This window comes from Anabrus simplex, chromosome 3, assembly GCF_040414725.1.
Source record: "Anabrus simplex isolate iqAnaSimp1 chromosome 3, ASM4041472v1, whole genome shotgun sequence".
NCBI lineage: Eukaryota > Metazoa > Arthropoda > Insecta > Orthoptera > Tettigoniidae > Anabrus > Anabrus simplex.
In genome coordinates this window covers 450,806,903-450,832,967 of record NC_090267.1, presented here as the reverse complement: position 1 = coordinate 450,832,967, position 26,065 = coordinate 450,806,903, and the positions used below count along the sequence as shown (strand labels likewise).

Here is a 26,065-nt window from a genome sequence, read left to right as displayed (position 1 = left end):
TATGAATATCTGGTATTTCCGTGGAAATGTCTTCCTTAAAAAGTCGCTGCGGACAGGATTCGAACCTGTGCGGATAAAAACCATGGATTTCAAGTCCAACTCTTTAACCACTCGGACGCAGCAGCAGCTGGGCAATTAGTGAGTGACGAATTATGAATATCTGGCATTTCCGTGGAAATGACCTCCTTAAACCGTCGCTACGGACAGGATTCGAACCTGTGCGAGTACAACCCATTGGATTTCAAGTCCAACTCCTTAACGCTCGGACACCGCAGCTGATATGCAATAAGTGAGTAAGGAGTTATGAATATCTGGCATTTCCGTGGAAATGTCTTCCTCAAAAAGTCGCTGCGGACAGGATTCGAACCTGTGCGGGTAGAACCCATTGGATTTCAAGTCCAACTCCTTAACCACTCGGACACCCCAGCTGTTGTGCATTAGGTGAGTAAGGAATTATGAATCAATAGTAACTTATATCGGTGGAAACGTCTTCATTAAAAAAGTCGCTGCGGACAGGATTCGAACCTGTGCGGATAAAAACCAATGGATTTCTAGTCCAACCACTTAACCACGCGGACGCAGCAGCAGCTGGGCAGTTTGTGAGTAACGAATTATGAATATCTGGCATTTCCGTGGAAATGTCTTCCTTAAAAAGTCGCTGCGGACAGGATTCGAACCTGTGCGGGTAGAACCCACTGGATTTCAAGTCCAACTCCTTAACCGCTCGGACACCGTAGCTGACATGCAATAAGTGAGTAAGGAGTTATGAATATCGAGCATTTCCGTGGAAATGTCTTCCTTAAAAAGTCGCTGCGGACAGGATTCGAACCTGTGTGGATAAAAACCAATGGATTTCTAGTCCAACTCTTTAACCACTCGGTCACAGCAGCAACTGGGCATTTAGTGAGTAACGACTTATGAATATCTTGCATTTCCGTGGAAATGTCTTCCTTAAAAAGTCGCTGCGGACAGGATTCGAACCTGTGCGGGTAGAACCCACTGGATTTCAAGTCCAACTCCTTAACCGCTCGGACACCGTAGCTGATATGCAATAAGTGAGTAAGGAGTTATGAATATCTGGCATTTCCGTGGAACTGTCTTCCTCAAAAAGTCGCTGCGGACAGGATTCGAACCTGTGCGGGTTGAACCCATTGGATTTCAAGTCCAACTCCTTAACCACACGGACACCCCAGCTGTTGTGCATTAGGTGAGTAAGGAATTATGAATCAATAGTAACTTATATCGGTGGAAATGTCTTCATTTAAAAAGTCGCTGCGGACAGGATTCGAACCTGCGCGGGTACAACCCATTGGATTTCAAGCCCAACTCCTTAACCACTCGGACACCGCAGCTGCTGTGCGGTGAGTGAGTAAGGAATTATGAATAACTAGTATATCGGTGGACACTTTGGGAGTGGCGACCCCATCGTACTAATAGCCTATATCTGTTTCATTCATAATATCCCTGACCCGGTCAAAGACTGGAAAACAGGATGTAGGTTTTCATTTTCAGCATATCGGTGGAAATGCCTTCCTTAAAAGAGTCGCTGCTGACAGGATTCGTACCTGTGCGGATAAAAACCATGGATTTCAAGTCCAACTCTTTAACCACACGGACACAGCAGCTGGCATTTAGTGAGTAACAAATTACGAATATCTGGTATTTCCGTGGAAATGTCTTCCTTAAAAAGTCGCTGCGGACAGGATTCGAACCTGTGCGGATAAAAACCAATGGATTTCTAGTCCAAATCTTTAACCACTCGGTCACAGCAACAACTGGGCATTTCGTGTGTAACGACTTATGAATATCTGGCATTTCCGTGGAAATGTCTTCCTTAACAAGTCGCTGCGGACAGGATTCGTACCTGCGCGGATAAAAACCATGGATTTCAAGTCCAAATCTTTAACCACTCGGACGCAGCAGCAGCTGGGCATTTAGTGAGTGACGAATTATGAATATCTGGCATTTCCGTGGAAATGACCTCCTTAAACCGTCGCTACGGACAGGATTCGAACCTGTGCGGGTACAACCCATTGGATTTCAAGTCCAACTCCTTAACCGCTCGGACACCGCAGCTGATATGCAATAAGTGAGTAAGGAGTTATGAATATCTGGCATTTCCGTGGAAATGTCTTCCTCAAAAAGTCGCTGCGGACAGGATTCGAACCTGTGCGGGTAGAACCCATTGGATTTCAAGTCCAACTCCTTAACCACTCGGACACCCCAGCTGTTGTGCATTAGGTGAGTAAGGAATTATGAATCAATAGTAACTTATATCGGTGGAAACGTCTTCATTAAAAAAGTCGCTGCGGACAGGATTCGAACCTGTGCGGATAAAAACCAATGGAATTCTAGTCCAACCACTTAACCACGCGGACGCAGCAGCAGCAGGGCAGTTTGTGAGTAACGAATTATGAATATCTGGCATTTCCGTGGAAATGTCTTCCTTAAAAAGTCGCTGCGGACAGGATTCGAACCTGTGCGGATAAAAACCAATGGATTTCTAGTCCAACTCTTTAACCACTCGGACGCAGCAGCAACTGGGCATTTAGTGAGTAACGAATTATGAATATCTGGCATTTCCGTGGAAATGTCTTCCTTAAAAAGTCGCTGCGGGCAGGATTCGAACCTGTGCGGGTAGAACCCATTGGATTTCAAGTCCAACCCCTTAACCACTCGGACCCCGCAGCTGCTCTGCGGTAAGTGAGTAAGGAATTATGAATAACTAGTATATCGGTGGACACTTTGGGAGTGGCGACCCCATCGTACTAATAGCTTATATCTGTTTCATTCATAACATCCCTGACCCGGTCAAAGACAGGAAAACAGGATGTAGGTTTTCATTTTCAGCATATCGGTGGAAATGCCTTCCTTAAAACAGTCGCTGCGGACAGGATTCGAACCTGTGCGGGTAGAACCCATTGGATTTCAAGTCCAACTCCTTAACCACTCGGACACCGCAGCTGTTGTGCGTTAGGTGAGTAAGGAATTATGAGTCAATAGTAACTTGTATCGGTGGAAATGTCTTCATTGAAAAATTCCCTGCGGACAGGATTCGAACATGTGCGGGTAGAACCCATTGGATTTCAAGTCCAACTCCTTAACCGCTCGGACACCGCAGCTGATATGCATTAAGTGAGTAAGGAGTTATGAATATCGAGCATTTCCGTGGAAATGTCTTCCTTAAAAAGTCGCTGCGGACAGGATTCGAACCTGTGTAGATAAAAACCAATGGATTTCTAGTCCAACTCCTTAACCACTCGGACACCGCAGCTGCTCTGCGGTAAGTGAGTAAGGAATTATGAATAACTAGTATATCGGTCGACACTTTGGGAGTGGCGACCCCAGCGCACTAATATCTTATATCTGTTTCATTCATTACATCCCTGACTGGGTCAAAGCCTGGAAAACAGGATGTAGGTTTTCATTTTCAGCATATCCGTGGAAATGCCTTCCTTAAAAAAGTCGCTGCGGACAGGATTCGAACCAGTGCGGGTAGAACCCATTGGATTTCAAGTCCAACTCCTTAACCGCTCGGACACCGCAGCTGATATGCATTAAGTGAGTAAGGAGTTATGAATATCGAGCATATCCGTGGAAATGCCTTCCTTAAAAAAGTCGCTGCGGACAGGATTCGAACCTGTGCGGGTAGAACCCATTGGATTTCAAGTCCAACTCCTTCACCACTCGGACACAGCAGCAGCCGGGCATTTAGTGAGTAACGAATTATGAATATCTGGCATTTCTGTGGAAATGTCTTCCTTAAACAGTCGCTTCGGACAGGATTCGAACCTGTGCGGTAGAACCCATTGGATTTCAAGTCCAACTCCTTAACAGCTCGGACACCGCAGCTGGTATGCAATAAGTGAGTAAGGAGTTATGAATATCTGGCATTTCCTTTTTAAATGTGTTCCTCAAAAAGTCGCTGCGGTCAGGATTCGAACCTGTGCGGGTAGAACCCATTGGATTTCAAGTCCAACCCCTTCACCACTCGGACACCACAGCTGTTGTGCATTATGTGAGAAAGGAAATATCAATCAATAGTAACTTGTATCGGTGGAAATGTCTTCATTAAAAAAGTAGCTGCGGACAGGATTCGAACCTGTGCGGATAAAAACCAACGGATTTCTAGTCCAACTCTTTAACCACTCGGACAGAGCAGCAGCTGGGCATTTACTGAGTAACGAATTATGATTATCTGGCATTTCCGTGGAAATATCTTCCTTAAAAAGTCGCTGCGGACAGGATTCGAACCTGTGCGGGTAGAACCCATTGGATTTCAAGTCCAACTCCTTAACCACTCGGACACTCCCTCTGTTGTGCGTTAGGAGAGTAAGGAATTATGAATCAATAGTAACTTATATCGGTGGAAATGCTTCATTAAAAAAGTCGCTGCGAACAGGATTCGAACCTGTGCGGGTAGAACCCATTGGATTTCGGGTCCAACTCCTTAACCACTCGGACACCGCAGCTGTTGTACATTCGGTGAGTAAGGAATTATGAATCAATAGTAACTAATATCGGTGGAAATGTCTTCATTGAAGAAGTCGCTGCGGACAGGATTCGAACCTGTGCGGGTAGAACCCATTGGATTTCAAGTCCAACTCTCTAACCGCTCAGACACCGCAGCTGATATGCAATAAGTGAGTAAGGAATTATGAATATCTGGCATTTCCGTGGAAATGTCTTCCTCAAAAAGTCGCTGCGGACAGGATTCCAACCTGTGCGGATAAAAACCAATTGATTTCTAGTCCAACTCTTTAACCACTCGGTCACAGCAGCAACTGGACATTCAGTGTGTAACGACTTATGAATATCTGGCATCTCCGTGGAAATGTCTTCCTTAAAAAGTCGCTGCGGACAGGATTCGAACCTGTGCGGGTAGAACCCACTGGATTTCAAGTCCAACTCCTTAGCCACTCGGACACCGCAGCTGCTGTGCGGTGAGTGAGTAAGGAATTATGAATAACTAGTATATCGGTGGACACTTTGGGAGTGGCGACCCCATCGTACTAATACCCTATATCTGTTTCATTCATTACATCCCTGACCCGGTCAAAGACTGGAAAACTGGATGTAGGTTTTCATTTTCAGCATATCGGTGGAAATGCCTTCTTTAAAAAAGTCGCTGCGGACAGGATTCGAACCTGTGCGGATAAAAACCATGGATTTCAAGTCCAACTCTTTAACTACTCGGACGCAGTAGCAGCTGGGCATTTAGTGAGTGACGAATTATGAATATCTGGCATTTCCGTGGAAATGACCTCCTTTAACCGTCGCTGCGGACAGGATTCGAACCTGTGCGGGTACAACCCATTGGATTTCAAGTCCAACTCCTTAACCGCTCGGACAACGCAGCTGATACGCAATAAGTGAGTAAGGATTTATGAATATCTGGCATTTCCGTGGAAATGTCTTCCTCAAAAAGTCGCTGCGGACAGGATTCGAACCTGTGCGGATAGAACCCATTGGATTTCAAGTCCAACTCCTTAACCACTCGGACACCCCAGCTGCTCTGCGGTAAGTGAGTAAGGAATTATGAATAACTAGTATATCGGTGGACACTTTGGGAGTGGCGACCCCATCGTACTAATAGCCTATATCTGTTTCATTCATAATATCCCTGACCCGGTCAAAGACTGGAAAACAGGATGTAGGTTTTCATTTTCAGCATATCGGTGGAAATGCCTTCCTTAAAAAAGTCGCTGCGGACAGGATTCGTACCTGTGCGGAAAAGAACCATGGATTTCAAGTCCAACTCTTTCACCACTCGGACACAGCAGCAGCCGGGCATTTAGTGAGTAACGAATTATGAATATCTCTCATTTCTGTGGAAATGTCTTCCTTTAACAGTCGCTTCGGACAGGATTCGAACCTGTGCGTGTAGAACCCATTGGATTTCATGTCCAGCTCCTTAACAGCTCGGACACCGCAGCTGATATTCAATAAGTGAGTAAGGATTTATGAATATCTGGCATTTCCGTGGAAATGTCTTCCTCAAAAAGTCGCTGCGGACAGGATTCGAACCTGTGCGGGTAGAACCCATTGGATTTCAAGTCCAACTCCTTAACCACTCGGACACCACAGCTGTTGTGCATTAGGTGAGTAAGGAATTATGAATCAATAGTAACTTGTATCGGTGGAAAAGTCTTCATTAAGAAGGTCGCTGCGGACAGGATTCGAACCTGTGCGGAAAAAAACCAATGGATTTCTAGTCCAACTCTTTAACCACTCGGACAGAGCAGCAGCTGGGCATTTAGTGAGTAACGAATTATGATTATCTGGCATTTCCGTGGAAATATCTTCCTTAAAAAGTCGCTGCGGACAGGATTCGTACCTGTGCATGTAGATCCCATTGGATTTCAAGTCCAACTCTTTAACCACTCGGACACCCCCGCTGTTGTGCATTAGGTGAGTAAGGAATTATGAATCAATAGTAACTTATATCGGTGGAAATGCTTCATTAAAAAAGTCGCTGCGGTCAGTATTCGAACCTGTGCGGGTAGAACCCATTGGATTTCGAGTCCAACTCCTTAACCACTCGGACACCCCCGCTGTTGTGCATTAGAAGAGTAAGGAATTATGAATCAATAGTAACTGATATCGGTGGAAATGCTTCATTAAAAAAGTCGCTGCGGACAGGATTCGAACCTGTGCGGGTAGAACCCATTGGATTTCTAGTCCAACTCCTTAACCACTCGGACACCCCCGCTGTTGTGCATTAGGAGGGTAAGGAATTATGAATCAATAGTAACTTATATCGGTGGAAATGCTTCATTTAAAAAGTCGCTGCGGACAGGATTCGAACCTGTGCGGATAAAAACCATGGATTTCAAGTCCAACTCTTTAACCACTCGGACTCAGCAGCTGCTGGGCATTTAGTGAGTAACGAATTATGAATATCTGGCATTTCCGTGGAAATGTCTTCCTTAAAAAGTCGCTGCGGACAGGATTCGAACCTGTGCGGGTAGATCCCATTGGATTTCGAGTCCAACTCCTTAACCACTCGGACACCGCAGCTGTTGTGCCTTAGGTGAGTATGGAATTATGAATCAATAGTAACTTATATCGGTGGAAATGTCTTCATTAAAAAAGTCGCTTCTCACAGGATTCGAACCTGTGCGGATAAAAACCAATGGATTTCTAGTCCAACCACTTAACCACGCGGACGCAGCAGCAGCTGGGCAGTTTGTGAGTAACGAATTATGAATATCTGGCATTTCCGTGGAAATGTCTTCCTTAAAAGTCGCTGCGGACAGGATTCGAACCCGTGCGGGTAGAACCCATTGGATTTCAAGTCCAACTCCTTAACCGCTCGGACACCGCAGCTGCTGTGCGGTGAGTGAGTGAGGAATTATGAATAACTAGTATATCGGTGGACACTTTGGGAGTGGCGACCCCATCGTACTAATAGCTTATATCTGTTTCATTCATAACATCCCTGACCCGGTCAAAGACTGGAAAACAGGATGTAGGTTTTCATTTTCAGCATATCGGTGGAAATGCCTTCCTTAAAAATGTCGCTGCGGACAGGATTCGAACCTGTGCGGGTAGAACCCATTGGATTTCAAGTCCAACTCCTTAACCACTCGGACACCGCAGCTGTTGTGCGTTAGGTGAGTAAGGAATTATGAATCAATAGTAACTTGTATCGGTGGAAATGTCTTCATTGAAAAATTCGCTGCGGACAGGATTCGAACATGTGCTGGTAGAACCCATTGGATTTCATGTCCAACTTTTTAACCGCTCGGACACCGCAGCTGATATGCATTAAGTGAGTAAGGAGTTATGAATATCTAGCATTTCCGTGGAAATGTCTTCCTTAAAATGTCACTGCGGTCAGGATTCGAACCTGTGCGGATAAAAACCAGTGGTTTTCTAGTCCAACTCTTTAACCACTCGGAAACAGCAGCAGCTGGGCATTTAGTGAGTAACGAATTATGAATATCTGGCATTTCCGAGGAAATGTCTTCCTTAAAAAGTCGCTGCGGACAGGACTCGAACCTGTGCGGGTATAACCCATTGGATTTCTAGTCCAACTCCTTAACCACTCGGACACCGCAGCTGCTGTGCGGTAAGTGAGTAAGGAATTATGAATAACTAGTATATCGGTCGACACTTTGGGAGTGGCGACCCCATCGCACTAATAGCTTATATCTGTTTCATTCATTACATCCCTGACTGGGTCAAAGCCTGGAAAACAGGATGTAGGTTTTCATTTTCAGCATATCCGTGGAAATGCCTTCCTTAAAAAAGTCGCTGCGGACAGGATTCGAAGCTGTGCGAGTAGAACCCATTGGATTTCAAGTCCAACTCCTTAACCGCTCGGACACCACAGCTGATATGCATTAAGCGAGTAAGGAGTTATGAATATCGAGCATTTCCGTGGAAATGTCTTCCTTAAAGAGACGCTGCGGACAGGATTCGAACCTGTGTGGATAAAAACCAATGGATTTCTAGTCCAACTCCTTAACCACTCGGACACCGCAGCTGCTCTGCGGTAAGTGAGTAAGGAATTATGAATACTTAGTATATCGGTGGACACTTTGGGTGTGGCGACCCCATCGTATTAATAGCCTATATCTGTTTCATTCATAACATCCCTGACCCGGTCAAAGACTGGAAAACAGGATGTAGGTTTTCATTTTCAGCATATCGGTGGAAATGCCTTCCTTAAAAAAGTCGCTGCGGACAGGATTCGTACCTGTGCGGAAAAGAACCATGGATTTCAAGTCCAACTCTTTCACCACTCGGACACAGCAGCAGCCGGGCATTCAGTGAGTAACGAATTATGAATATCTGGCATTTCTGTGGAAATGTCTTCCTTAAACAGTCGCTTCGGACAGGATTCGTACCTGTGCGGGTAGAACCCATTGGATTTCAAGTCCAACTCCTTAACCACTCGGACACCCCCGCTGTTGCGCATTAGGAGAGTAAGGAATTATGAATCAATAGTAACTTAAATCGGTGGAAATGCTTCATTAAAAAAGTCGCTGCGGACAGGATTCGAACCTGTGCGGGTAGAACCCATTGGATTTCGAGTCCAACTACTTAACCACTCGGACACCCCCGCTGTTGTGCATTAGGAGAGTAAGGAATTATGAATCAATAGTAACTAATATCGGTGGAAATGCTTCATTAAAAAAGTCGCTGCGGACAGGATTCGAACCTGTGCGGATAAAAACCATGGATTTCAAGTCCAACTCTTCAACCACTCGGACTCAGCATCTGCTGGGCATTTAGTGAGTAACGAATTATGAATATCTGGCATTTCCGTGGAAATGTCTTCCTTAAAAAGTCGCTGCGGACAGGATTCGAACCTGTGCGGGTAGATCCCATTGGATTTCGAGTCCAACTCCTTAACCACTCGGGCACCGCAGCTGTTGTGCGTTAGGTGAGTATGGAATTATGAATCAATAGTAACTTATATCGGTGGAAAAGTCTTCATTGAAAAATTCGCTGCGGTCAGGATTCGAACCTGTGCGGATAAAAACCAATGGATTTCTAGTCCAACTCTTTAACCACTCGGAAACAGCAGCAGCTGGGCATTTAGTGAGTAACGAATTATGAATATCTGGCATTTCCGTGGAAACGTCTTCATTAAAGAAGTAGCTGCGGACAGGATTCGAACCTGTGCGGATAAAAACCATTGGATTTCAAGTCCAACTCCTTAACAGCTCGGACACCGCAGCTGATATGCAATAAGTGAGTAAGGAGTTATGAATATCTGGCATTTCCTTTTTAAATGTCTTCCTCAAAAAGTCGCTGCGGTCAGGATTCGAACCTGTGCGGGTAGAACCCATTGGATTTCGAGTCCTACTCCTTAACCACTCGGACACCGCAGCAGTTGTGCATTCGGTGAGTAAGGAATTATGAATCAATAGTAACTTATATCGGTGGAAATGTCTTCATTGAAGAAGTCGCTGCGGACAGGATTCGAACCTGTGCGGGTAGAACCCATTGGATTTCAAGTCCAACTCCCTAACCGCTCAGACACCGCAGCTGATATGCAATAAGTGAGTAAGGAATTATGAATATCTGGCATTTCCGTGGAAATATCTTCCTCAAAAAGTCGCTGCGGACAGGATTCGAACCTGTGCGGATAAAAACCAATGGATTTCTAGTCCAACTCTTTAACCACTCGGTCACAGCAGCAACTGGGCATTTAGTGTGTAACGACTTATGAATATCTGGCATCTCCGTGGAAATGTCTTCCTTAAAAAGTCGCTGCGGACAGGATTCGAACCTGTGCGGGTAGATCCCATTGGATTTCAAGTCCAAATCCTTAGCCACTCGGACACCGCAGCTGCTGTGCGGCGAGTGAGTAAGGAATTATGAATAACTAGTATATCGGTGGACACTTTGGGAGTGGCGAACCCATCGTACTAATACCCTATATCTGTTTCATTCATTACATCCCTGACCCGGTCAAAGACTGGAAAACAGGATGTAGGTTTTCATTTTCAGCATATCGGTGGAAATGCCTTCTTTAAAAAAGCCGCTGCGGACAGGATTCGAACCTGTGCGGATAAAAAACATGGATTTCAAGTCCAACTCTTTAACTACTCGGACGCAGTAGCAGCTGGGCATTTAGTGAGTGACGAATTATGAATATCTGGCATTTCCGTGGAAATGACCTCCTTTAACCGTCGCTGCGGACAGGTTTCGAACCTGTGCGGGAACAACCCATTGGATTTCAAGTCCAACTCCTTAACCGCTCGGACAACGCAGCTGATACGGAATAAGTGAGTAAGGATTTATGAACATCTGGCATTTCCGTGGAAATGTCTTCCTCGAAAAGTCGCTGCGGACAGGATTCGAACCTGTGCGGGTAGAACCCATTGGATTTCGAGTCCAACTCCTTAAGCACTCGGACACCCCCGCTGTTGTGCATTAGGAGAGTAAGGAATTATGAATCAATAGTAACTTATATCGGTGGAAATGCTTCATTAAAAAAGTCGCTGCGGACAGGATTCGAACCTGTGCGGATAAAAACCATGGATTTCAAGTCCAACTCTTTAACCACTCGGACTCAGCAGCTGCTGGGCATTTAGTGAGTAACGAATTATGAATATCTGGCATTTCCGTGGAAATGTCTTCCTTAAAAAGTCGCTGCGGACAGGATTCGAACCTGTGCGGGTAGATCCCATTGGATTTCGAGTCCAACTCCTTAACCACTCGGACACCGCAGCTGTTGTGCGTTAGGTGAGTATGGAATTATGAATCAATAGTAACTTATATCCGTGGAAATGTCTTCATTGAAAAATTCGCTGCGGTCAGGATTCGAACCTGTGCGGATAAAAACCAATGGATTTATAGTCCAACTCTTTAACCACTCGGAAACAGCAGCAGCTGGGCATTTAGTGAGTAACGAATTATGAATATCTGGCATTTCCGTGGAAATGTCTTCCTTAAAAAGTCGCTGCGGACAGGACTCGAACCTGTGCGGGTAGAAACCATTGGATTTCTAGACCAACTCCTTAAACACTCGGACAGCGCAGCTGCTGTGCGGTAAGTGAGTAAGGAATTATGAATAACTAGTATATCGGTCGACACTTTGGGAGTGGCGACCCCATCGTACTAATAGCTTATATCTGTTTCATTCATTACATCACTGACTGGGTCAAAGCCTGGAAAACAGGATATAGGTTTTCATTTTCAGCATATCCGCGGAAATGCCTTCCTTAAAAAAGTCGCTGCGGACAGGATACGAAAATGTGCGGGTAGAACCCATTGGATTTCGAGTACAACTCCTTAACCACTCGGACACCGCAGCTGTTGTTCAACAGGTGAGTAAGGAATTATGAATAACTAGTATATCGGTCGACACTTTGCGAGTGGCGACCTCATCGTACTAATAGCTTATATCTGTTTCATTCCTTACATCACTGACTGGGTCAAAGCCTGGAAAACAGGATATAGGTTTTCATTTTCAGCATATCCGTGTAAATGCCTTCCTTAAAAAAGTCGCTGCGGACAGGACTCGAACCTGTGCGGGTAGGACCCATTGGATTTCTAGTCCAACTCCTTAACCACTCGGACACCCCAGCTGTTGTGCATTAGGTGAGTAAGGAATTATGAATCAATAGTAACTTATATCGGTGGAAATGTCTTCATTTAAAAAGTCGCTGCGGACAGGATTCGAACATGCGCGGGTACAACCCATTGGATTTCAAGCCCAACTCCTTAACCACTCGGACACCGCAGCTGCTGTGCGGTGAGTGAGTAAGGAATTATGAATAACTAGTATATCGGTGGACACTTGGGGAGTGGCGACCCCATCGTACTAATAGCCTATATCTGTTTCATTCATAACATCCCTCACCCGGTCAAAGACTGGAAAACAGGATGTAGGTTTTCATTTTCAGCATATCGGTGGAAATGCCTTCCTTAAAAGAGTCGCTGCGGACAGCATTCGTACCTGTGCGGATAAAAACCATGGATTTCAAGTCCAACTCTTTAACCACACGGACACAGCAGCTGGCATTTAGTGAGTAACAAATTATGAATATCTGGTATTTCCGTGGAAATGTCTTCCTTAAAAAGTCGCTGCGGACAGGATTCGAACCTGTGCGGATAAAAACCATGGATTTCAAGTCCAACTCTTTAACCACTCGGACGCAGCAGCAGCTGGGCAATTAGTGAGTGACGAATTATGAATATCTGGCATTTCCGTGGAAATGACCTTCTTAAACCGTCGCTACGGACAGGATTCGAACCTGTGCGGGTACAACCCATTGGATTTCAAGTCCAACTCCTTAACGCTCGGACACCGCAGCTGATATGCAATAAGTGAGTAAGGAGTTATGAATATCTGGCATTTCCGTGGAAATGTCTTCCTCAAAAAGTCGCTGCGGACAGGATTCGAACCTGTGCGGGTAGAACCCATTGGATTTCAAGTCCAACTCCTTAACCACTCGGACACCCCAGCTGTTGTGCATTAGGTGAGTAAGGAATTATGAATCAATAGTAACTTATATCGGTGGAAACGTCTTCATTAAAAAAGTCGCTGCGGACAGGATTCGAACCTGTGCGGATAAAAACCAATGGATTTCTAGTCCAACCACTTAACCACGCGGACGCAGCAGCAGCTGGGCAGTTTGTGAGTAACGAATTATGAATATCTGGCATTTCCGTGGAAATGTCTTCCTTAAAAAGTCGCTGCGGACAGGATTCGAACCTGTGCGGGTAGAACCCACTGGATTTCAAGTCCAACTCCTTAACCGCTCGGACACCGTAGCTGACATGCAATAAGTGAGTAAGGAGTTATGAATATCGAGCATTTCCGTGGAAATGTCTTCCTTAAAAAGTCGCTGCGGACAGGATTCGAACCTGTGTGGATAAAAACCAATGGATTTCTAGTCCAACTCTTTAACCACTCGGTCACAGCAGCAACTGGGCATTTAGTGAGTAACGACTTATGAATATCTTGCATTTCCGTGGAAATGTCTTCCTTAAAAAGTCGCTGCGGACAGGATTCGAACCTGTGCGGGTAGAACCCACTGGATTTCAAGTCCAACTCCTTAACCGCTCGGACACCGTAGCTGATATGCAATAAGTGAGTAAGGAGTTATGAATATCTGGCATTTCCGTGGAACTGTCTTCCTCAAAAAGTCGCTGCGGACAGGATTCGAACCTGTGCGGGTTGAACCCATTGGATTTCAAGTCCAACTCCTTAACCACACGGACACCCCAGCTGTTGTGCATTAGGTGAGTAAGGAATTATGAATCAATAGTAACTTATATCGGTGGAAATGTCTTCATTTAAAAAGTCGCTGCGGACAGGATTCGAACCTGCGCGGGTACAACCCATTGGATTTCAAGCCCAACTCCTTAACCACTCGGACACCGCAGCTGCTGTGCGGTGAGTGAGTAAGGAATTATGAATAACTAGTATATCGGTGGACACTTTGGGAGTGGCGACCCCATCGTACTAATAGCCTATATCTGTTTCATTCATAATATCCCTGACCCGGTCAAAGACTGGAAAACAGGATGTAGGTTTTCATTTTCAGCATATCGGTGGAAATGCCTTCCTTAAAAGAGTCGCTGCTGACAGGATTCGTACCTGTGCGGATAAAAACCATGGATTTCAAGTCCAACTCTTTAACCACACGGACACAGCAGCTGGCATTTAGTGAGTAACAAATTACGAATATCTGGTATTTCCGTGGAAATGTCTTCCTTAAAAAGTCGCTGCGGACAGGATTCGAACCTGTGCGGATAAAAACCAATGGATTTCTAGTCCAAATCTTTAACCACTCGGTCACAGCAACAACTGGGCATTTCGTGTGTAACGACTTATGAATATCTGGCATTTCCGTGGAAATGACCTCCTTAAACCGTCGCTACGGACAGGATTCGAACCTGTGCGGGTACAACCCATTGGATTTCAAGTCCAACTCCTTAACCGCTCGGACACCGCAGCTGATATGCAATAAGTGAGTAAGGAGTTATGAATATCTGGCATTTCCGTGGAAATGTCTTCCTCAAAAAGTCGCTGCGGACAGGATTCGAACCTGTGCGGGTAGAACCCATTGGATTTCAAGTCCAACTCCTTAACCACTCGGACACCCCAGCTGTTGTGCATTAGGTGAGTAAGGAATTATGAATCAATAGTAACTTATATCGGTGGAAACGTCTTCATTAAAAAAGTCGCTGCGGACAGGATTCGAACCTGTGCGGATAAAAACCAATGGAATTCTAGTCCAACCACTTAACCACGCGGACGCAGCAGCAGCAGGGCAGTTTGTGAGTAACGAATTATGAAAATCTGGCATTTCCGTGGAAATGTCTTCCTTAAAAAGTCGCTGCGGACAGGATTCGAACCTGTGCGGATAAAAACCAATGGATTTCTAGTCCAACTCTTTAACCACTCGGACGCAGCAGCAACTGGGCATTTAGTGAGTAACGAATTATGAATATCTGGCATTTCCGTGGAAATGTCTTCCTTAAAAAGTCGCTGCGGGCAGGATTCGAACCTGTGCGGGTAGAACCCATTGGATTTCAAGTCCAACTCCTTAACCACTCGGACCCCGCAGCTGCTCTGCGGTAAGTGAGTAAGGAATTATGAATAACTAGTATATCGGTGGACACTTTGGGAGTGGCGACCCCATCGTACTAATAGCTTATATCTGTTTCATTCATAACATCCCTGACCCGGTCAAAGACAGGAAAACAGGATGTAGGTTTTCATTTTCAGCATATCGGTGGAAATGCCTTCCTTAAAACAGTCGCTGCGGACAGGATTCGAACCTGTGCGGGTAGAACCCATTGGATTTCAAGTCCAACTCCTTAACCACTCGGACACCGCAGCTGTTGTGCGTTAGGTGAGTAAGGAATTATGAGTCAATAGTAACTTGTATCGGTGGAAATGTCTTCATTGAAAAATTCGCTGCGGACAGGATTCGAACATGTGCTGGTAGAACCCATTGGATTTCATGTCCAACTTCTTAACCGCTCGGACACCGCAGCTGATATGCATTAAGTGAGTAAGGAGTTATGAATATCTAGCAATTCCGTGGAAATGTTTTCGTTAAAATGTCACTGCGGTCAGGATTCGAACCTGTGCGGATAAAAACCAATGGATTTCTAGTCCAACTCTTTAACCACTCGGACGCAGCAGCAACTGGGCATTTAGTGAGTAACGAATTATGAATATCTGGCATTTCCGTGGAAATGTCTTCCTTAAAAAGTCGCTGCGGACGGGACTCGAACCTGTGCGGGTAGAACCCATTGTATTTCTAGTCCAACTCCTTAACCACTCGGACACCGCAGCAGCTGTGCGGTAAGTGAGTAAGGAATTATGAATAACTAGTATATCGGTCGACACTTTGGGAGTGGCGACCCCATCGCACTAATAGCTTATATCTGTTTCATTCATTACATCCCTGACTGGGTCAAAGCCTGGAAAACAGGATGTAGGTTTTCATTTTCAGCATATCCGTGGAAATGCCTTCCTTAAAAAAGTCGCTGCGGACAGGATTCGAACCTGTGCGGGTAGAACCCATTGGATTTCAAGTCCAACTCCTTAACCGCTCGGACACCGCAGCTGATATGCATTAAGTGAGTAAGGAGTTATGAATATCGAGCATTTCCGTGGAAATGTCTTCCTTAAAAAGTCGCTGCGGACAGGATTCGAACCTGTGTAGATAAAAACCAATGGATTTCTAGTCCAACTCCTTAACCACTCGGACACCGCAGCTGCTCTGCGGTAAGTGAGTAAGGAATTATGAATAACTAGTATATCGGTCGACACTTTGGGAGTGGCGACCCCATCGCACTAATATCTTATATCTGTTTCATTCATTACATCCCTGACTGGGTCAAAGCCTGGAAAACAGGATGTAGGTTTTCATTTTCAGCATATCCGTGGAAATGCCTTCCTTAAAAAAGTCGCTGCGGACAGGATTCGAACCAGTGCGGGTAGAACCCATTGGATTTCAAGTCCAACTCCTTAACCGCTCGGACACCGCAGCTGATATGCATTAAGTGAGTAAGGAGTTATGAATATCGAGCATATCCGTGGAAATGCCTTCCTTAAAAAAGTCGCTGCGGACAGGATTCGAACCTGTGCGGGTAGAACCCATTGGATTTCAAGTCCAACTCCTTCACCACTCGGACACAGCAGCAGCCGGGCATTTAGTGAGTAACGAATTATGAATATCTGGCATTTCTGTGGAAATGTCTTCCTTAAACAGTCGCTTCGGACAGGATTCGAACCTGTGCGGGTAGAACCCATTGGATTTCAAGTCCAACTCCTTAACAGCTCGGACACCGCAGCTGGTATGCAATAAGTGAGTAAGGAGTTATGAATATCTGGCATTTCCTTTTTAAATGTGTTCCTCAAAAAGTCGCTGCGGTCAGGATTCGAACCTGTGCGGGTAGAACCCATTGGATTTCAAGTCCAACCCCTTCACCACTCGGACACCACAGCTGTTGTGCATTATGTGAGAAAGGAAATATCAATCAATAGTAACTTGTATCGGTGGAAATGTCTTCATTAAAAAAGTAGCTGCGGACAGGATTCGAACCTGTGCGGATAAAAACCAACGGATTTCTAGTCCAACTCTTTAACCACTCGGACAGAGCAGCAGCTGGGCATTTACTGAGTAACGAATTATGATTATCTGGCATTTCCGTGGAAATATCTTCCTTAAAAAGTCGCTGCGGACAGGATTCGAACCTGTGCGGGTAGAACCCATTGGATTTCAAGTCCAACTCCTTAACCACTCGGACACTCCCTCTGTTGTGCGTTAGGAGAGTAAGGAATTATGAATCAATAGTAACTTATATCGGTGGAAAAACTTCATTAAAAAAGTCGCTGCGAACAGGATTCGAACCTGTGCGGGTAGAACCCATTGGATTTCGAGTCCAACTCCTTAACCACTCGGACACCGCAGCTGTTGTACATTCGGTGAGTAAGGAATTATGAATCAATAGTAACTTATATCGGTGGAAATGTCTTCATTGAAAAAGTCGCTGCGGACAGGATTCGAACCTGTGCGGGTAGAACCCATTGGATTTCAAGTCCAACTCCCTAACCGCTCAGACACCGCAGCTGATATGCAATAAGTGAGTAAGGAATTATGAATATCTGGCATTTCCGTGGAAATGTCTTCCTCAAAAAGTCGCTGCGGACAGGATTCCAACCTGTGCGGATAAAAACCAATTGATTTCTAGTCCAACTCTTTAACCACTCGGTCACAGCAGCAACTGGACATTCAGTGTGTAACGACTTATGAATATCTGGCATCTCCGTGGAAATGTCTTCCTTAAAAAGTCGCTGCGGACAGGATTCGAACCTGTGCGGGTAGAACCCACTGGATTTCAAGTCCAACTCCTTAGCCACTCGGACACCGCAGCTGCTGTGCGGTGAGTGAGTAAGGAATTATGAATAACTAGTATATCGGTGGACACTTTGGGAGTGGCGACCCCATCGTACTAATACCCTATATCTGTTTCATTCATTACATCCCTGACCCGGTCAAAGACTGGAAAACAGGATGTAGGTTTTCATTTTCAGCATATCGGTGGAAATGCCTTCTTTAAAAAAGTCGCTGCGGACAGGATTCGAACCTGTGCGGATAAAAACCATGGATTTCAAGTCCAACTCTTTAACTACTCGGACGCAGTAGCAGCTGGGCATTTAGTGAGTGACGAATTATGAATATCTGGCATTTCCGTGGAAATGACCTCCTTTAACCGTCGCTGCGGACAGGATTCGAACCTGTGCGGGTACAACCCATTGGATTTCAAGTCCAACTCCTTAACCGCTCGGACAACGCAGCTGATACGCAATAAGTGAGTAAGGATTTATGAATATCTGGCATTTCCGTGGAAATGTCTTCCTCAAAAAGTCGCTGCGGACAGGATTCGAACCTGTGCGGGTAGAACCCATTGGATTTCAAGTCCAACTCCTTAACTACTCGGACACCCCAGCTGCTCTGCGGTAAGTGAGTAAGGAATTATGAATAACTAGTATATCGGTGGACACTTTGGGAGTGGCGACCCCATCGTACTAATAGCCTATATCTGTTTCATTCATAATATCCCTGACCCGGTCAAAGACTGGAAAACAGGATGTAGGTTTTCATTTTCAGCATATCGGTGGAAATGCCTTCCTTAAAAAAGTCGCTGCGGACAGGATTCGTACCTGTGCGGAAAAGAACCATGGATTTCAAGTCCAACTCTTTCACCACTCGGACACAGCAGCAGCCGGGCATTTAGTGAGTAACGAATTATGAATATCTCTTATTTCTGTGGAAATGTCTTCCTTTAACAGTCGCTTCGGACAGGATTCGAACCTGTGCGTGTAGAACCCATTGGATTTCATGTCCAGCTCCTTAACAGCTCGGACACCGCAGCTGATATTCAATAAGTGAGTAAGGAATTATGAATATCTGGCATTTCTTTGGAAATGTCTTCCTCGAAAAGTCGCTGCGGACAGGATTCGAACCTGTGCGGGTAGAACCCATTGGATTTCAAGTCCAACTCCTTAACCACTCGGACACCACAGCTGTTGTGCATTAGGTGAGTAAGGAATTATGAATCAATAGTAACTTGTATCGGTGGAAAAGTCTTCATTAAGAAGGTCGCTGCGGACAGGATTCGAACCTGTGCGGAAAAAAACCAATGGATTTCTAGTCCAACTCTTTAACCACTCGGACAGAGCAGCAGCTGGGCATTTAGTGAGTAACGAATTATGATTATCTGGCATTTCCGTGGAAATATCTTCCTTAAAAAGTCGCTGCGGACAGGATTCGTACCTGTGCATGTAGATCCCATTGGATTTCAAGTCCAACTCTTTAACCACTCGGACACCCCCGCTGTTGTGCATTAGGTGAGTAAGGAATTATGAATCAATAGTAACTTATATCGGTGGAAATGCTTCATTAAAGAAGTCGCTGCGGTCAGTATTCGAACCTGTGCGGGTAGAACCCATTGGATTTCGAGTCCAACTCCTTAACCACTCGGACACCCCCGCTGTTGTGCATTAGAAGAGTAAGGAATTATGAATCAATAGTAACTTATATCGGTGGAAATGCTTCATTAAAAAAGTCGCTGCGGACAGGATTCGAACCTGTGCGGGTAGAACCCATTGGATTTCTAGTCCAACTCCTTAACCACTCGGACACCCCCGCTGTTGTGCATTAGGAGGGTAAGGAATTATGAATCAATAGTAACTTATATCGGTGGAAATGCTTCATTTAAAAAGTCGCTGCGGACAGGATTCGAACCTGTGCGGATAAAAACCATGGATTTCAAGTCCAACTCTTTAACCACTCGGACTCAGCAGCTGCTGGGCATTTAGTGAGTAACGAATTATGAATATCTGGCATTTCCGTGGAAATGTCTTCCTTAAAAAGTCGCTGCGGACAGGATTCGAACCTGTGCGGGTCGATCCCATTGGATTTCGAGTCCAACTCCTTAACCACTCGGACACCGCAGCTGTTGTGCCTTAGGTGAGTATGGAATTATGAATCAATAGTAACTTATATCGGTGGAAATGTCTTCATTGAAAAATTCGCTGCGGTCAGGATTCGAACCTGTGCGGATAAAAACCAATGGATTTCTAGTCCAACTCTTTAACCACTCGGAAACAGCAGCAGCTGGGCATTTAGTGAGTAACGAATTATGAATATCTGGCATTTCCGTGGAAATGTCTTCCTTAAAAAGTCGCTGCGGACAGGACTCGAACCTGTGCGGGTAGAACCCATTGGATTTCTAGTCCAACTCCTTAACTACTCGGACACCGCAGCTGCTGTGCGGTAAGTGAGTAAGGAATTATGAATAACTAGTATATCGGTCGACACTTTGGGAGTGGCGACCCCATCGTACTAATAGCTTATATCTGTTTCATTCATTACATCACTGACTGGGTCAAAGCCTGGAAAACAGGATATAGGTTTTCATTTTCAGCATATCCGTGAAAATGCCTTCCTTAAAAAAGTCGCTGCGGACAGGATTCGAACCTGTGCGGGTAGAACCCATTGGATTTCGAGTACAACTCCTTAACCACTCGGACACCGCAGCTGTTGTGCATCAGGTGAGTAAGGAATTATGAATAACTAGTATATCGGTCGACACTTTGGTAGTGGCGACCCCATCGTACTAATATCTTATATCTGTTTCATTCATTACATCACTGACTGGGTCAAAGCCTGGAGAACAGGATATAGGTTTTCATTTTCAGCATATCCGTGTAAATGCCTTCCTTAAAAAAGTCCCTGCGGACAGGACTCGAACCTGTGCGGGTAGAACCCATTGGATTTCTAGCCCAACTCCTTTACCACTCGGACACCGCAGCTGCTGTGCGGTACGTGAGTAAGGAATTATGAATAACTAGTATATCGGTGGACACTTTGGGAGTTGCGACCCCATCGTACTAATAGCCTATATCTGTTTCATTCATTACATCCCTTACCCGGTCAAAGACTGGAAAACAGGATGTAGGTTATCATTTTCAGCATATCGGTGGAAATGCCTTCCTTAAAAAAGGCGCTGCGGACAGGATTCGAACCCGTGCGGATAAAAACCATGTATTTCAAGTCCAACTTTTTAACCACTCGGACGCAGCAGCAGCTGGGCATTTAGTGAGTGACGAATTATGAATATCTGGCATTTCCGTGGAAATGACTTCCTTAAACAGTCGCTGCGGACAGGATTCGTACCTGTGCGGGTAGAACCCATTGGATTTCAAGTCCAACTCCTTAACCGCTCGGACACCGTAGCTGATATGCAATAAGTGAGTAAGGAATTATGAATCAATAGTAACTTATATCGGTGGAAACGTCTTCATTAAAAAAGTCGCTGCGGACAGGATTCGAACCTGTGCGGATAAAAACCAATGGATTTCTAGTCCAACCACTTAACCACGCGGACGCAGCAGCAGCTGGGCAGTTAGTGAGTAACGAATTATGAATATCTGGCATTTCCGTGGAAATGTCTTCCTTAAAAAGTCGCTGCGGACAGGATTCGAACCTGTGCGGATAAAAACCAATGGATTTCGAGTCCAACTCTTTAACCACTCGGACGCAGCAGCAACTGAGCATTTAGTGAGTAACGAATTATGAATATCTGGCATTTCCGTGGAAATGTCTTCCTTAAAATGTCGCTGCGGACAGGATTCGAACCTGTGCGGGTAGAACCCATTGGATTTCAAGTCCAACTCCTTAACTACTCGGACACCGCAGCTGCTGTGTGGTAAGTGAGTAAGGAATTATGAATAACTAGTATATCGGTGGACACTTTGGGAGTGGCGACCCCATCGTACTAATAGCCTATATCTGTTTCATTCATAACATCCCTGACCCGGTCAAAGACTGGAAAACAGGATTTAGGTTTTCATTTTCAGCATATCGGTGGAAATGCCTTCCTTAAAAAAGTCGCTGCGGACAGGATTCGTACCTGTGCGGATAAAAACCATGGATTTCATGTCCAACTCTTTAACCACTCGGACACAGCAGCAACTGGGCATTTAGTGAGTAACGAATTATGAATATCTGGTATTTCCGTGGAAATGTCTTCCTTAAACAGTCGCTTCGGACAGGATTTGAACCTGTGCGGGTAGATGCCATTGGATTTCAAGTCCATTTCTTTAACCGCTCGGACACCGCAGCTGATATGCAATAAGTGAGTAAGGAATTATGAATATCTGGCATTTCCGTTGGAAATGTCTTCCTCAAAAAGTCGCTGCGGACAGGATTCGAACCTGTGCGTGTAGAACCCATTGGATTTCGAGTCCAACTCCTTAACCACTCGGACACCGCAGCTGTTGTGCATTAGGTGAGTAAGGAATTATGAATCAATAGTAACTTATATCGGTGGAAATGTCTTCATTGAAAAAGTCGCTGCGGACAGGATTCGAACCTGCGCGGGTAGAACCCATTGGATTTCATGTCCAACTTCTTAACCGCTCGGACACCGCCGCTGATATGCATTAAGTGAGTAAGTAGTTATGAATATCTAGCATTTCCGTGGAAATGTCTTCCTTAAAATGTCACTGCGGACAGGATTCGGACCTGTGCGGATAAAAACCAATGGATTTCTAGTCCAACTCTTTAACCACTCGGACACAGCAGCAGCTGGGCATTTAGTGAGTAACGAATTATGAATAGCTGGCATTTCCGTGGAAATGTCTTCCTTAAAATGTCGCTGCGGACAGGATTCGGACCTGTGCGGGTAGTACCCATTGGTTTTCTAGTCCAGCTCCTTAACCACTCGGACACCGCAGCTGCTGTGCGGTAAGTGAGTAAGGAATTATGAATAACTAGTATATCGGTCGACACTCATCATCATCATCATCATCTTCTGTTACCCTCCAGGGTCGGCTTTTCCCTCGGACACAGCGAGGGATCCCTCCTCTACCGCCGCAGTGTCCCGGAGCTTCAGACTCGTGGTCGGGTATACAACTGGGGAGAATGACCAGTACCTCGCCCAGGCGGCCTCCCCTGCTATGCTGAACAGGGGCCTTGTGGAGGGATGGGAAGATTGGAAGGGATGGGCAAGGAAGAGGGTAGGAAGCGGCCGTGGCCTTATGTTAGGTACCATCCCGGCATTCGCCTGGAGGAGAAGTGGGAAACCACGGAAAACCACTTCCAGGATGGCTGAGGTGAGAATCGAACCCACCTCTACTCAGTTGACCTCCCGAGGCTGAGTGGACCCCGTTCCAGCCCTCGTACCACTTTTCAAATTTCGTGGCAGAGCCGGGAATCGAACCCGGGCCTCCGGTGGTGGCAGCTAATCACGCTAACCACTACACCACAGAGGCGGGCCCCCATCGTACTAATAGCCTATATCTGTTTCATTCATTACATCACTGACCCGGTCAAAGACTGGAAAACAGGATGTAGGTTTTCATTTTCAGCATATGGGTGGAAATGCCTTCCTTAAAAAAGTCGCTGCGGACAGGATTCGTACCTGTGCGGATAAAACCTAATGGATTTCTAGTCCAACTCTTTAACCACTCGGAGACAGCAGCAGCTGGGCATTTAGTGAGTAACGAATTATGAATATCTGGCATTTCCGTGGAAATGTCTTCCTTAAACAGTCGCTTCGGACAGGATTCGAACCTGTGCGGGTAGAACCCATTGGATTTCAAGTCCAACTCCTTAACAGCTCGGACACCGCAGCTGATGTGCCATAAGTGAGTAAGGAATTATGAATATCTGGCATTTCCTTTGGAAATGTCTTCCTCAAAAAGTCGCTGCGGACAGGATTCGAACCTGTGCGGATAGAACCCATTGGATTTCAAGTCCAACTCCTTAACCACTCGGACACCACAGCTGTTGTGCATTAGGTGAGTAAGGAATTATGAATCAATAGTAACTTGTATCGGTGGAAATGTCTTCATTAAAAAAGTCGCTGCGGACAGGATTCAAACCTGTGCGGATAAAAACCAATGGATTTCTAGTCCAACTCTTTAACCACTCGGACAGAGCAGCAGCTGGGCATTTAGTGAGTAACGAATTATGATTATCTGGCATTTCCGTGGAAATATCTTCCTTAAAAGGTCGCTGCGGACAGGATTCGAACCTGTGGGGGTAGAACCCATTTAATTACTGCTGGGCAGTGTGTGAGTAAGGAATTATGAATAACTAGTATATCGGTCGAAATGTCTTCCTTAAAAAAATCGCTGCGGACAGGATTCGAACATGTGCGGGTAGAACCCATTGGATTTCAAGTCCAACTCCTTAACCACTCGGATACCGCACCTGCTATGCAGTAAGTGAGTAAGGAATTATGAATAACTAGTATATCGGTGGAAATGTCTTCCTTAAAAAAAAATCGCTGCGGACACGATTCGAACCTGTGTGGGTAGAACCCATTGGATTTCGAGTCCAACTCCTTAACCACTCGGACACCGCAGCTGTTGTGCATTGGGTGAGTAAGGAATTATGAATAACTAGTATATCGGTGGACACTTGGGGAGTGGCGACCCCATCGTACTAATAGCCTATATCTGTTTCATTCATAACATCCCTCACCCGGTCAAAGACTGGAAAACAGGATGTAGGTTTTCATTTTCAGCATATCGGTGGAAATGCCTTCCTTAAAAGAGTCGCTGCGGACAGCATTCGTACCTGTGCGGATAAAAACCATGGATTTCAAGTCCAACTCTTTAACCACACGGACACAGCAGCTGGCATTTAGTGAGTAACAAATTATGAATATCTGGTATTTCCGTGGAAATGTCTTCCTTAAAAAGTCGCTGCGGACAGGATTCGAACCTGTGCGGATAAAAACCATGGATTTCAAGTCCAACTCTTTAACCACTCGGACGCAGCAGCAGCTGGGCAATTAGTGAGTGACGAATTATGAATATCTGGCATTTCCGTGGAAATGACCTTCTTAAACCGTCGCTACGGACAGGATTCGAACCTGTGCGGGTACAACCCATTGGATTTCAAGTCCAACTCCTTAACGCTCGGACACCGCAGCTGATATGCAATAAGTGAGTAAGGAGTTATGAATATCTGGCATTTCCGTGGAAATGTCTTCCTCAAAAAGTCGCTGCGGACAGGATTCGAACCTGTGCGGGTAGAACCCATTGGATTTCAAGTCCAACTCCTTAACCACTCGGACACCCCAGCTGTTGTGCATTAGGTGAGTAAGGAATTATGAATCAATAGTAACTTATATCGGTGGAAACGTCTTCATTAAAAAAGTCGCTGCGGACAGGATTCGAACCTGTGCGGATAAAAACCAATGGATTTCTAGTCCAACCACTTAACCACGCGGACGCAGCAGCAGCTGGGCAGTTTGTGAGTAACGAATTATGAATATCTGGCATTTCCGTGGAAATGTCTTCCTTAAAAAGTCGCTGCGGACAGGATTCGAACCTGTGCGGGTAGAACCCACTGGATTTCAAGTCCAACTCCTTAACCGCTCGGACACCGTAGCTGACATGCAATAAGTGAGTAAGGAGTTATGAATATCGAGCATTTCCGTGGAAATGTCTTCCTTAAAAAGTCGCTGCGGACAGGATTCGAACCTGTGTGGATAAAAACCAATGGATTTCTAGTCCAACTCTTTAACCACTCGGTCACAGCAGCAACTGGGCATTTAGTGAGTAACGACTTATGAATATCTTGCATTTCCGTGGAAATGTCTTCCTTAAAAAGTCGCTGCGGACAGGATTCGAACCTGTGCGGGTAGAACCCACTGGATTTCAAGTCCAACTCCTTAACCGCTCGGACACCGTAGCTGATATGCAATAAGTGAGTAAGGAGTTATGAATATCTGGCATTTCCGTGGAACTGTCTTCCTCAAAAAGTCGCTGCGGACAGGATTCGAACCTGTGCGGGTTGAACCCATTGGATTTCAAGTCCAACTCCTTAACCACACGGACACCCCAGCTGTTGTGCATTAGGTGAGTAAGGAATTATGAATCAATAGTAACTTATATCGGTGGAAATGTCTTCATTTAAAAAGTCGCTGCGGACAGGATTCGAACCTGCGCGGGTACAACCCATTGGATTTCAAGCCCAACTCCTTAACCACTCGGACACCGCAGCTGCTGTGCGGTGAGTGAGTAAGGAATTATGAATAACTAGTATATCGG

At 45.4% G+C, this 26,065-nt stretch overlaps 1 protein-coding gene and 86 non-coding genes across 87 annotated transcripts in view; 1 reads left to right on the top strand and 86 right to left on the bottom strand.

The window, feature by feature from the left end:
• LOC136866853 (dynein axonemal heavy chain 1) overlaps window positions 1–26,065 on the top strand; it is a 1,878,455-nt gene that overhangs the window by 765,642 nt on the left and 1,086,748 nt on the right. The gene's annotated exons all lie outside the window — the stretch shown is intronic.
• TRNAS-UGA (transfer RNA serine (anticodon CGA)) lies at window positions 196–276 on the bottom strand. The gene has a single exon. It is a non-coding gene; the product is annotated as a tRNA-Ser (tRNA).
• Window positions 347–428, bottom strand: TRNAS-UGA (transfer RNA serine (anticodon CGA)). Its single transcript has one exon. It is a non-coding gene; the product is annotated as a tRNA-Ser (tRNA).
• TRNAS-UGA (transfer RNA serine (anticodon UGA)) lies at window positions 657–738 on the bottom strand. Its single transcript has one exon. It is a non-coding gene; the product is annotated as a tRNA-Ser (tRNA).
• TRNAS-UGA (transfer RNA serine (anticodon UGA)) lies at window positions 961–1,042 on the bottom strand. The gene has a single exon. It is a non-coding gene; the product is annotated as a tRNA-Ser (tRNA).
• Window positions 1,113–1,194, bottom strand: TRNAS-UGA (transfer RNA serine (anticodon UGA)). The gene has a single exon. It is a non-coding gene; the product is annotated as a tRNA-Ser (tRNA).
• TRNAS-UGA (transfer RNA serine (anticodon CGA)) lies at window positions 1,271–1,352 on the bottom strand. The gene has a single exon. It is a non-coding gene; the product is annotated as a tRNA-Ser (tRNA).
• TRNAS-UGA (transfer RNA serine (anticodon UGA)) lies at window positions 1,995–2,076 on the bottom strand. Its single transcript has one exon. It is a non-coding gene; the product is annotated as a tRNA-Ser (tRNA).
• Window positions 2,147–2,228, bottom strand: TRNAS-UGA (transfer RNA serine (anticodon UGA)). Its single transcript has one exon. It is a non-coding gene; the product is annotated as a tRNA-Ser (tRNA).
• Window positions 2,609–2,690, bottom strand: TRNAS-UGA (transfer RNA serine (anticodon AGA)). Its single transcript has one exon. It is a non-coding gene; the product is annotated as a tRNA-Ser (tRNA).
• TRNAS-UGA (transfer RNA serine (anticodon UGA)) lies at window positions 2,883–2,964 on the bottom strand. The gene has a single exon. It is a non-coding gene; the product is annotated as a tRNA-Ser (tRNA).
• On the bottom strand, window positions 3,041–3,122 carry TRNAS-UGA (transfer RNA serine (anticodon UGA)). The gene has a single exon. It is a non-coding gene; the product is annotated as a tRNA-Ser (tRNA).
• TRNAS-AGA (transfer RNA serine (anticodon AGA)) lies at window positions 3,193–3,274 on the bottom strand. The gene has a single exon. It is a non-coding gene; the product is annotated as a tRNA-Ser (tRNA).
• On the bottom strand, window positions 3,467–3,548 carry TRNAS-UGA (transfer RNA serine (anticodon UGA)). Its single transcript has one exon. It is a non-coding gene; the product is annotated as a tRNA-Ser (tRNA).
• TRNAS-UGA (transfer RNA serine (anticodon UGA)) lies at window positions 3,620–3,701 on the bottom strand. Its single transcript has one exon. It is a non-coding gene; the product is annotated as a tRNA-Ser (tRNA).
• TRNAS-UGA (transfer RNA serine (anticodon UGA)) lies at window positions 3,772–3,852 on the bottom strand. The gene has a single exon. It is a non-coding gene; the product is annotated as a tRNA-Ser (tRNA).
• Window positions 3,924–4,005, bottom strand: TRNAS-UGA (transfer RNA serine (anticodon UGA)). Its single transcript has one exon. It is a non-coding gene; the product is annotated as a tRNA-Ser (tRNA).
• On the bottom strand, window positions 4,234–4,312 carry TRNAS-UGA (transfer RNA serine (anticodon UGA)). Its single transcript has one exon. It is a non-coding gene; the product is annotated as a tRNA-Ser (tRNA).
• TRNAS-CGA (transfer RNA serine (anticodon CGA)) lies at window positions 4,391–4,472 on the bottom strand. Its single transcript has one exon. It is a non-coding gene; the product is annotated as a tRNA-Ser (tRNA).
• TRNAS-UGA (transfer RNA serine (anticodon UGA)) lies at window positions 4,549–4,630 on the bottom strand. The gene has a single exon. It is a non-coding gene; the product is annotated as a tRNA-Ser (tRNA).
• TRNAS-UGA (transfer RNA serine (anticodon UGA)) lies at window positions 4,853–4,934 on the bottom strand. The gene has a single exon. It is a non-coding gene; the product is annotated as a tRNA-Ser (tRNA).
• Window positions 5,278–5,359, bottom strand: TRNAS-UGA (transfer RNA serine (anticodon CGA)). Its single transcript has one exon. It is a non-coding gene; the product is annotated as a tRNA-Ser (tRNA).
• Window positions 5,430–5,511, bottom strand: TRNAS-UGA (transfer RNA serine (anticodon CGA)). The gene has a single exon. It is a non-coding gene; the product is annotated as a tRNA-Ser (tRNA).
• On the bottom strand, window positions 6,007–6,088 carry TRNAS-UGA (transfer RNA serine (anticodon UGA)). The gene has a single exon. It is a non-coding gene; the product is annotated as a tRNA-Ser (tRNA).
• Window positions 6,631–6,712, bottom strand: TRNAS-AGA (transfer RNA serine (anticodon CGA)). The gene has a single exon. It is a non-coding gene; the product is annotated as a tRNA-Ser (tRNA).
• On the bottom strand, window positions 6,939–7,020 carry TRNAS-CGA (transfer RNA serine (anticodon UGA)). The gene has a single exon. It is a non-coding gene; the product is annotated as a tRNA-Ser (tRNA).
• TRNAS-UGA (transfer RNA serine (anticodon UGA)) lies at window positions 7,248–7,329 on the bottom strand. The gene has a single exon. It is a non-coding gene; the product is annotated as a tRNA-Ser (tRNA).
• TRNAS-UGA (transfer RNA serine (anticodon UGA)) lies at window positions 7,522–7,603 on the bottom strand. Its single transcript has one exon. It is a non-coding gene; the product is annotated as a tRNA-Ser (tRNA).
• On the bottom strand, window positions 7,984–8,065 carry TRNAS-AGA (transfer RNA serine (anticodon UGA)). The gene has a single exon. It is a non-coding gene; the product is annotated as a tRNA-Ser (tRNA).
• Window positions 8,258–8,339, bottom strand: TRNAS-UGA (transfer RNA serine (anticodon UGA)). The gene has a single exon. It is a non-coding gene; the product is annotated as a tRNA-Ser (tRNA).
• On the bottom strand, window positions 8,410–8,491 carry TRNAS-AGA (transfer RNA serine (anticodon AGA)). The gene has a single exon. It is a non-coding gene; the product is annotated as a tRNA-Ser (tRNA).
• Window positions 8,992–9,073, bottom strand: TRNAS-CGA (transfer RNA serine (anticodon AGA)). The gene has a single exon. It is a non-coding gene; the product is annotated as a tRNA-Ser (tRNA).
• Window positions 9,300–9,381, bottom strand: TRNAS-CGA (transfer RNA serine (anticodon CGA)). Its single transcript has one exon. It is a non-coding gene; the product is annotated as a tRNA-Ser (tRNA).
• On the bottom strand, window positions 9,611–9,692 carry TRNAS-UGA (transfer RNA serine (anticodon UGA)). Its single transcript has one exon. It is a non-coding gene; the product is annotated as a tRNA-Ser (tRNA).
• On the bottom strand, window positions 9,764–9,845 carry TRNAS-CGA (transfer RNA serine (anticodon CGA)). The gene has a single exon. It is a non-coding gene; the product is annotated as a tRNA-Ser (tRNA).
• TRNAS-UGA (transfer RNA serine (anticodon UGA)) lies at window positions 9,922–10,003 on the bottom strand. Its single transcript has one exon. It is a non-coding gene; the product is annotated as a tRNA-Ser (tRNA).
• TRNAS-UGA (transfer RNA serine (anticodon UGA)) lies at window positions 10,226–10,307 on the bottom strand. Its single transcript has one exon. It is a non-coding gene; the product is annotated as a tRNA-Ser (tRNA).
• On the bottom strand, window positions 10,651–10,732 carry TRNAS-UGA (transfer RNA serine (anticodon UGA)). The gene has a single exon. It is a non-coding gene; the product is annotated as a tRNA-Ser (tRNA).
• TRNAS-CGA (transfer RNA serine (anticodon CGA)) lies at window positions 10,803–10,884 on the bottom strand. Its single transcript has one exon. It is a non-coding gene; the product is annotated as a tRNA-Ser (tRNA).
• On the bottom strand, window positions 11,111–11,192 carry TRNAS-CGA (transfer RNA serine (anticodon CGA)). Its single transcript has one exon. It is a non-coding gene; the product is annotated as a tRNA-Ser (tRNA).
• TRNAS-AGA (transfer RNA serine (anticodon CGA)) lies at window positions 11,421–11,502 on the bottom strand. The gene has a single exon. It is a non-coding gene; the product is annotated as a tRNA-Ser (tRNA).
• TRNAS-AGA (transfer RNA serine (anticodon AGA)) lies at window positions 11,969–12,050 on the bottom strand. The gene has a single exon. It is a non-coding gene; the product is annotated as a tRNA-Ser (tRNA).
• Window positions 12,127–12,208, bottom strand: TRNAS-UGA (transfer RNA serine (anticodon UGA)). Its single transcript has one exon. It is a non-coding gene; the product is annotated as a tRNA-Ser (tRNA).
• On the bottom strand, window positions 12,699–12,779 carry TRNAS-UGA (transfer RNA serine (anticodon UGA)). Its single transcript has one exon. It is a non-coding gene; the product is annotated as a tRNA-Ser (tRNA).
• On the bottom strand, window positions 12,850–12,931 carry TRNAS-UGA (transfer RNA serine (anticodon UGA)). The gene has a single exon. It is a non-coding gene; the product is annotated as a tRNA-Ser (tRNA).
• TRNAS-UGA (transfer RNA serine (anticodon UGA)) lies at window positions 13,160–13,241 on the bottom strand. Its single transcript has one exon. It is a non-coding gene; the product is annotated as a tRNA-Ser (tRNA).
• On the bottom strand, window positions 13,464–13,545 carry TRNAS-UGA (transfer RNA serine (anticodon CGA)). The gene has a single exon. It is a non-coding gene; the product is annotated as a tRNA-Ser (tRNA).
• Window positions 13,616–13,697, bottom strand: TRNAS-UGA (transfer RNA serine (anticodon UGA)). The gene has a single exon. It is a non-coding gene; the product is annotated as a tRNA-Ser (tRNA).
• On the bottom strand, window positions 13,774–13,855 carry TRNAS-UGA (transfer RNA serine (anticodon UGA)). Its single transcript has one exon. It is a non-coding gene; the product is annotated as a tRNA-Ser (tRNA).
• Window positions 14,347–14,428, bottom strand: TRNAS-UGA (transfer RNA serine (anticodon UGA)). The gene has a single exon. It is a non-coding gene; the product is annotated as a tRNA-Ser (tRNA).
• On the bottom strand, window positions 14,499–14,580 carry TRNAS-UGA (transfer RNA serine (anticodon AGA)). The gene has a single exon. It is a non-coding gene; the product is annotated as a tRNA-Ser (tRNA).
• TRNAS-UGA (transfer RNA serine (anticodon UGA)) lies at window positions 14,961–15,042 on the bottom strand. Its single transcript has one exon. It is a non-coding gene; the product is annotated as a tRNA-Ser (tRNA).
• TRNAS-UGA (transfer RNA serine (anticodon UGA)) lies at window positions 15,235–15,316 on the bottom strand. Its single transcript has one exon. It is a non-coding gene; the product is annotated as a tRNA-Ser (tRNA).
• On the bottom strand, window positions 15,697–15,778 carry TRNAS-AGA (transfer RNA serine (anticodon UGA)). The gene has a single exon. It is a non-coding gene; the product is annotated as a tRNA-Ser (tRNA).
• TRNAS-UGA (transfer RNA serine (anticodon CGA)) lies at window positions 15,971–16,052 on the bottom strand. The gene has a single exon. It is a non-coding gene; the product is annotated as a tRNA-Ser (tRNA).
• On the bottom strand, window positions 16,123–16,204 carry TRNAS-AGA (transfer RNA serine (anticodon UGA)). Its single transcript has one exon. It is a non-coding gene; the product is annotated as a tRNA-Ser (tRNA).
• TRNAS-UGA (transfer RNA serine (anticodon UGA)) lies at window positions 16,397–16,478 on the bottom strand. Its single transcript has one exon. It is a non-coding gene; the product is annotated as a tRNA-Ser (tRNA).
• On the bottom strand, window positions 16,550–16,631 carry TRNAS-UGA (transfer RNA serine (anticodon UGA)). The gene has a single exon. It is a non-coding gene; the product is annotated as a tRNA-Ser (tRNA).
• On the bottom strand, window positions 16,702–16,783 carry TRNAS-UGA (transfer RNA serine (anticodon UGA)). The gene has a single exon. It is a non-coding gene; the product is annotated as a tRNA-Ser (tRNA).
• Window positions 16,855–16,936, bottom strand: TRNAS-UGA (transfer RNA serine (anticodon CGA)). The gene has a single exon. It is a non-coding gene; the product is annotated as a tRNA-Ser (tRNA).
• On the bottom strand, window positions 17,165–17,243 carry TRNAS-UGA (transfer RNA serine (anticodon AGA)). The gene has a single exon. It is a non-coding gene; the product is annotated as a tRNA-Ser (tRNA).
• On the bottom strand, window positions 17,322–17,403 carry TRNAS-CGA (transfer RNA serine (anticodon CGA)). The gene has a single exon. It is a non-coding gene; the product is annotated as a tRNA-Ser (tRNA).
• Window positions 17,480–17,561, bottom strand: TRNAS-UGA (transfer RNA serine (anticodon UGA)). Its single transcript has one exon. It is a non-coding gene; the product is annotated as a tRNA-Ser (tRNA).
• On the bottom strand, window positions 17,784–17,865 carry TRNAS-UGA (transfer RNA serine (anticodon UGA)). Its single transcript has one exon. It is a non-coding gene; the product is annotated as a tRNA-Ser (tRNA).
• On the bottom strand, window positions 18,209–18,290 carry TRNAS-UGA (transfer RNA serine (anticodon UGA)). The gene has a single exon. It is a non-coding gene; the product is annotated as a tRNA-Ser (tRNA).
• TRNAS-UGA (transfer RNA serine (anticodon CGA)) lies at window positions 18,361–18,442 on the bottom strand. The gene has a single exon. It is a non-coding gene; the product is annotated as a tRNA-Ser (tRNA).
• On the bottom strand, window positions 18,938–19,019 carry TRNAS-UGA (transfer RNA serine (anticodon UGA)). The gene has a single exon. It is a non-coding gene; the product is annotated as a tRNA-Ser (tRNA).
• Window positions 19,562–19,643, bottom strand: TRNAS-AGA (transfer RNA serine (anticodon CGA)). The gene has a single exon. It is a non-coding gene; the product is annotated as a tRNA-Ser (tRNA).
• Window positions 19,870–19,951, bottom strand: TRNAS-CGA (transfer RNA serine (anticodon CGA)). Its single transcript has one exon. It is a non-coding gene; the product is annotated as a tRNA-Ser (tRNA).
• On the bottom strand, window positions 20,180–20,261 carry TRNAS-AGA (transfer RNA serine (anticodon UGA)). The gene has a single exon. It is a non-coding gene; the product is annotated as a tRNA-Ser (tRNA).
• Window positions 20,454–20,535, bottom strand: TRNAS-CGA (transfer RNA serine (anticodon CGA)). Its single transcript has one exon. It is a non-coding gene; the product is annotated as a tRNA-Ser (tRNA).
• On the bottom strand, window positions 20,728–20,809 carry TRNAS-AGA (transfer RNA serine (anticodon UGA)). Its single transcript has one exon. It is a non-coding gene; the product is annotated as a tRNA-Ser (tRNA).
• TRNAS-UGA (transfer RNA serine (anticodon UGA)) lies at window positions 21,153–21,234 on the bottom strand. The gene has a single exon. It is a non-coding gene; the product is annotated as a tRNA-Ser (tRNA).
• TRNAS-UGA (transfer RNA serine (anticodon UGA)) lies at window positions 21,615–21,696 on the bottom strand. The gene has a single exon. It is a non-coding gene; the product is annotated as a tRNA-Ser (tRNA).
• Window positions 22,193–22,274, bottom strand: TRNAS-CGA (transfer RNA serine (anticodon CGA)). Its single transcript has one exon. It is a non-coding gene; the product is annotated as a tRNA-Ser (tRNA).
• Window positions 22,351–22,432, bottom strand: TRNAS-UGA (transfer RNA serine (anticodon CGA)). Its single transcript has one exon. It is a non-coding gene; the product is annotated as a tRNA-Ser (tRNA).
• TRNAS-AGA (transfer RNA serine (anticodon UGA)) lies at window positions 22,655–22,736 on the bottom strand. The gene has a single exon. It is a non-coding gene; the product is annotated as a tRNA-Ser (tRNA).
• On the bottom strand, window positions 23,553–23,634 carry TRNAS-UGA (transfer RNA serine (anticodon CGA)). The gene has a single exon. It is a non-coding gene; the product is annotated as a tRNA-Ser (tRNA).
• On the bottom strand, window positions 23,706–23,787 carry TRNAS-UGA (transfer RNA serine (anticodon UGA)). Its single transcript has one exon. It is a non-coding gene; the product is annotated as a tRNA-Ser (tRNA).
• Window positions 24,135–24,216, bottom strand: TRNAS-UGA (transfer RNA serine (anticodon UGA)). Its single transcript has one exon. It is a non-coding gene; the product is annotated as a tRNA-Ser (tRNA).
• TRNAS-CGA (transfer RNA serine (anticodon CGA)) lies at window positions 24,290–24,371 on the bottom strand. Its single transcript has one exon. It is a non-coding gene; the product is annotated as a tRNA-Ser (tRNA).
• Window positions 24,862–24,942, bottom strand: TRNAS-UGA (transfer RNA serine (anticodon UGA)). The gene has a single exon. It is a non-coding gene; the product is annotated as a tRNA-Ser (tRNA).
• On the bottom strand, window positions 25,013–25,094 carry TRNAS-UGA (transfer RNA serine (anticodon CGA)). The gene has a single exon. It is a non-coding gene; the product is annotated as a tRNA-Ser (tRNA).
• Window positions 25,323–25,404, bottom strand: TRNAS-UGA (transfer RNA serine (anticodon UGA)). The gene has a single exon. It is a non-coding gene; the product is annotated as a tRNA-Ser (tRNA).
• On the bottom strand, window positions 25,627–25,708 carry TRNAS-UGA (transfer RNA serine (anticodon UGA)). The gene has a single exon. It is a non-coding gene; the product is annotated as a tRNA-Ser (tRNA).
• TRNAS-UGA (transfer RNA serine (anticodon UGA)) lies at window positions 25,779–25,860 on the bottom strand. The gene has a single exon. It is a non-coding gene; the product is annotated as a tRNA-Ser (tRNA).
• On the bottom strand, window positions 25,937–26,018 carry TRNAS-UGA (transfer RNA serine (anticodon CGA)). The gene has a single exon. It is a non-coding gene; the product is annotated as a tRNA-Ser (tRNA).